Below are 6,003 nucleotides of genomic sequence, written 5' to 3'. Positions count from 1 at the left end.
GGAATTGTATGGCATTTTGCTCTACAGTCATAGTTCCTTTTCAGAGGCCAAGAGTCAATCAGTTGCTGAGGAGACCTGGCCATGTTTATCAAAGACTTCATGAAAGACCAAGATAAAAGCAGAAGCATTAATTAGAAGAGGGTCATTCTCTTCCCACAGCAGAGAGAGCCAGGCAAGGGCTTTAATGAATAATAGGGAAATTATTAAGGCTGACTTTCCCATTCAGACACAAAACTCCCAGATGAGACTTCAAAATAAATTGAGCACTGATCAAGACACCACTAAAATGAGGAGGTGGAGGAAAGTGCAGGTTAGGTATGGATTGTGCAGGAATAGGCATAACAGGTGCACAAACTGATAAAGCCCTTGAGACCACGGATGCCAGGGAAAGGAACCAATGACATCTGAAGTGTATACCTGGAACTATGGAGGTCATTTAAGAAATTACCTCTATCTCAGGAAAAGCTGGGGTCCCCATGGTGCTGCCAATTGAGGGCAAGGGGGCTGAACTTATAAAAACATAAATATTAGCTTGAGTTCTTTTATAAGGGTAAATAATATTTCCTCATTGCTGTTATCTAACTGTAACATTTTATTACTCTTAAACTGGATACACACTTATGCAATTATCGTGATCACACAATAAACTACCGTTTTAACGTTCCAAAACACATTGCATCCTTTGATTTGGTTTTCTAAACTTCCTAAAAGTCATGATCAACGATAGAACCATTTTGGGCAAATTTGGAAGTGTATGTGCACTCACGGCCATCTGTCCAACACTTCTGCAGATAGTTCCTCCAACAGTGCCGATATATATGTGTGTTTTCTTTGATATGTTAATATGTTCAGTTTATATGTTAATAAAATAAAGAATTTGTTTAAAATATGTGTATTTTGTGCACAACCCTTCAGATATTGTCGCTGGAGGTCTCCAGTGAGATCAGACCCAGAGCTTGAGGTGAAATAGCTGTGCTGTATTTGAGACCAGCCAGTGTCCTCCCAGTAGCCAAAAATCTCAGGGTAGCAGGGTCTCCTTAAGTATGTGTCCCCCTCTTGTATTAGTGGGGTGACAAGCTGGAGCAGATCCTGGAAAGCAGGATCAGATCATTCATTCGCAGGAAATTCCTGAAGCCATCAGGATTATTCTCCGGTATCTCCTGTAGCAGTGGCATATGTGAAAAGGACTCTCTCCACAGCAACAGTCCTTGGTCCAACAACTGCTATTCTTGCTTCTCCTTTTTTTCCTGTTTATTGTTTGCAGTGTTCATCATCAATTTATTTATATAGCGCCATTAATTCTGCAGCGCTGTACAAAGAACTCACTCAGATCAGTCCCTGCCCCATTGGAGTTTACAGTCTAAATTCCTATACATGCATACACACAGACTGAGAGAAAATAAGGGCAAATTAATAGCAGCAAATTAACCTACTAGTATGTTTTTGGAATTGTCACCATGGCTACCAGCAAAAGGGCACCTAATTTTATTTTATAGGGCAGGCTCACTATAACAAGAAAACCAATCTTGTGCACAGTTCTGCAGGGATGAACCGAACGTAAACAATACTTGCCAACTTTCTGAAGATGGCGTCCAGGAGCAGCCTGGGAGAGGTGAGCGCTTCAGGGGTGTGGCTATGCAAATTGTGCCATTCTGGCCCTGCCCCCACAATCTAATGACAAATTCTCAGGGAATCGCTGCATTTTGGCTCTAATTCTGCCAACTTCCTAGTGAAGTAGACAGATGCAGGAGGATGCCATACTCTCCCCGGAGTCCGGAAGACCTACCCAGAATCCGGGAGTCTCCCGGACATTCCGGGAGAGTTGGCAAGTATGACGTAAACTATACACAAAGTAATGAATGGTGATTATGCTATTTCCTCTTCCTGTATGTTTGTGTGCAGTGAGGTTCAGCCTATTAAATAAATTAGGTTTACATATTGCTGCAGGGTAGGCAGATATCTGTAGCGTGTGTATAGAGTCGCAATCTTTTCAGCAGATGGTTATGAGAGATACAATCCTCAGATCTGGCAGTAAGTTATGTAGGTGTATCAGCATGATCATTGGGACTTTCAGTCGTTGGTGAAGTCGTTACAGAGATTGCATCTGAAGTAAGATTGCATAAGTGTGTACCCATACTTGCTAATCTTTTTCTCTTCCCCCACCTGGAGATCCCAAAGGGGAGGTGGGGTGGGGCACGGAGAATTCCATCATTTTGGCCCCGCCCCACGATGCAATGACGTAAATGCCAAAATGATGCGATTCGCCAGTAATCATAAATGGGCAGGATGCGGGAGAATGGCCTGCTCTCCCGGGAGTCCGGGAGACCTACCCATTCGGGACAGTGGGCAATATGCTTTTAAACAATGTGATACTAAGCAGTACAGTGTTTCTGCAGCAGTGGCGCAGATTGGCTGTATTGTATACAGCACCGCCGCAGATGCTTCTTAGACAGCGCCGCGGCTGCTGTATAGGACAGCACTGGCGAAATTTTCTCAATTTTTTTTTTTTTTTTTTTTTGGGGTCGGCGGGGAGAAACCCCCCATCCGACAATACTCTGTGCGCCCCTGTGCAGCTACTATATTTTAAGCCAGTAGTTGAGTGTTTTGTTTTCTTTCATCTTTCATTTATGTCTTTTATTACTTATTGACTTATTTTATTACTTCTGTGGAGTTGTTAAGATAAAAGAGAGAAGGAGAGGAAATTCCTGTTAAGCAAGCAGTTTCTGAGCACTCCCTGATAGACAATAGATACCAGAACAACTAGTGGGAAGGAAACAGGAAGAATGACAGACAGAGTATATTTAACATTACTGTACATTACCTCTAATGTGTATATAATTATTTTGTCTAACTAGCCTTTCATGATACAGGTCACAGGTTTATTTTCCAAATGTAAGACGTATTGCACTCATCCTCGTGTTGTGGCTGCCTGTACATGCTGAATAAATATCTGTACAGATATTGTTTTCTAAAATCTAAACTTTCAGCAAGTATTTCACCATGAGCTCAATTTATCTATTGGCCAAGTTTACTTACACAACTTATTTTGTATTCTGCACATCTCCCTCTAGCACATGTCAAGGTGTACGCGGCTATGCCCACTTTCTGGGTCTTGGAACAATCTCTGGAAGTCAATCTGTGTCTAGCTTTACAAGATTGTGCATCAGCTAAAACAATGCTCATGTGGAAAGAGTAAAATGTCACTTCAAAGTCCAACCTACGTCCACTTTAGGACCAACCCACTGATTTCTTAAAATACTGTTGTGGTGTGGTCTCATTTATGTCTCAAATTAATTATGAGAGAGAGGAGACATCGGACTGTCTTTAATATATAGTTCACTTTTCTCTATTTGAACAAACTAAATTTTCAAAACTATTCTGCAAAGTATTTGCCTCATTACTCATTAGCCACAAAATGTTGCATGTTTTGACGGTGAAATTTGGCTTTAAATGCTCCCAGTCCTACCCCAACAACACACACAGCAGATTGAATTGATTGTCTTTGTCTCTATTAATAAATAATCAATTTCTTGAAATCCAAACCTAAGATACAGTGTGGAATGGCATTCAGCGTAATGGGGAACAAAAACGGCATTTTGAAGTCTGTATGGATAGAACTTTGCACCTCTGGGTAACGCACTGTGTTGCCACATAACTTGATTTGAACAAAACTTTCACTGCGATTTAGCTTATCTTTATTTGAATGTTTCTATTGTTGGTTGTATGACGCTATAGAAGAACCCATAGAAAATACCCGGCATTGAAAATGTAGGAAGAGGCCCAGTAACTGCCACTTCAAAGGTGGTGGAAACATTACGTCCTTGTGCAGACAGGAAAAGGCCGTGGGTCCTGGTGCATGAATCTTCCCCGTGTATGTGCCATCGCACTCCTTTATCCCACATAAACAAAATGTTGTCCCAAAATTTTTGTGTATGGGTGTAAAGGTACTTGCAATCATGCGCCTATTCTGCTATTCTGTACTCTGAAAGGAATGCCCCCGAACAGCCCAAATCCTCCCATCTCAGGGTATAAACCATTGTATCCCCTACTGCCATTCTGGCCTACAAATTCATGGGCACATAGCATCACAAAACAGGATTATCCCTTTTATAAATGAACCTAAAAAATATTTTGTATTTTTGTATTTTTAAAATATATAAATAACAGACTGACACCCATTATTAAATGTATCATTTGTGGCAATGGAAACAATGTAATATGTGTTGTTTTTAACATTAAAAAAAACAACTTTTTAAAAGCTGTGTAAAAGTCAGTTCTACTCAGATGTTTAAATGCAGACTGGACACGAATGTTACAACAAATGGCAATTTTTGCATGATTGCTTTCATTGCATTTAGCATATTAACATGGCAGCATTAGCTGGGAGCAAAATTTTGCTCCTGAAGGGAATAGCTGGTGGACTGGGGTTTTCCTTACTGAATGTGGGCTAATCACAGCGATGCACCCAAACACAAAAAGGAGATTTCATGTAGAGTACGCAATATTCAAATGAATCTTTAGGTTTGGGACTGTGTGTTTCGGGAGGTGCTCCTGGTTTAGAGGAGACACACAGAGCTTCAGCGCCTCCTTGTCTCTGATTTGATTTCTATGTGTCATGAGGTGCTGATGATTGGGCCTCAACCATTATTCACAATTAAATCTTTTTCATCATTCAGAAGCTTATGATACCAGAAAACAGATTTAAATGCAAGTGGAAATATATAAATATTTAAATATTAATAATTAAAACATTTTAATGTACGCATCAAACAAAGGCTGACCCATTGCCCCCTTACTTTTGTGACATATTTAAGATTTATTCTTGCTGCCTCTTGTTGTGCCATATAATAAGCATAGTTGTAGGAGAAGAAAATAAAAAGTTGTAATGAATTGTGGGTGGTCAGAAAGTGACATTTTAAAATTTACTGACGTGCGCATTCCTATAATCCACCATAATCTCTTAAATTACACAGGAGTATGCTCCTAGCTTATGTTATTGTATATTTACACACAAATCATATGTGCTGCATTGTCTTTTTTTTGGCCAGTTCATAAATGGCACTTTATGGGGCAGATTGAATTAAGCGTAATGAGACGCAAAGTGCTTCTGGTACAAGCGAAGACTGGACAACGCAGTGATGTCTGGCGGCAATTGACAGGGAATTAAATCTGCCCTTATGCATCATGATAGATAAATATACAAAAAACTATTATATCAACATACTTATCCTTGAAAAATCTTCCAAATTACATAAGAACATCTGTTTTCATTCCACAGTGTGTTTATACATTATAAATGCTAAGCATTTGTGTAATAATTTTCTAAATGTTATTAATAATAATAAAAATAATAATAATAATAATAATAATAAAAATAAAATTCAGCTAATACCTACCACTACACACCAACAATAAATGTCTAATGACCAGGGCCGGATTAAGGGAAAGGGGGCCTCCATTCCCCCGTGAGGGCACCCCCCCCCCCCCTGTGATCGGAGCTGCCCGAGCTGCCCGCCCCCCCCCCCCCCCCCCCCCGGCACTTACCTCCTTCTCCGGCGCGCTGTGCTCTTTACTGAGGAGATCTCGTGAGAGTGAGACTCACAAGATCTCCTCAGTAAGGAGACTACAGCGCGCCGGAGAAGGACTGCAGGGAAAGTGCTCAGCAGCACTGATCGCACCGGGGGCGCCCCCGCCCCCGATCGATCAATACTGCTGCTGAGCACTTTCAAGGGCCCCCTGGATGTCATAGGCCCCTGGGCTGTAGCCCAGTTAGCCCTATGGTTATGCCGTCCCTGCTAATGACAGGAAGATTAGCAAAGCATTTTATTTTCTACATTATTAAATGTCTGTCTTGCCATTAACACAGGATGTTGACCAAATACAAAACAATCATTAATTAAAAATTGAATTGTATAATAAAATAATACTGTGTTGTCAGCAAGGCTTATCTGCTGCCTGCTGGAACACGTTGGACAGAAATTGCTACAAGGCTCCTTGGCTGAG

The sequence above is a fragment of the Mixophyes fleayi genome, chromosome 6, assembly GCF_038048845.1.
Source record: "Mixophyes fleayi isolate aMixFle1 chromosome 6, aMixFle1.hap1, whole genome shotgun sequence".
In the NCBI taxonomy this organism is placed as follows: domain Eukaryota; kingdom Metazoa; phylum Chordata; class Amphibia; order Anura; family Limnodynastidae; genus Mixophyes; species Mixophyes fleayi.
Note: the sequence above shows the minus strand (reverse complement) of the source record.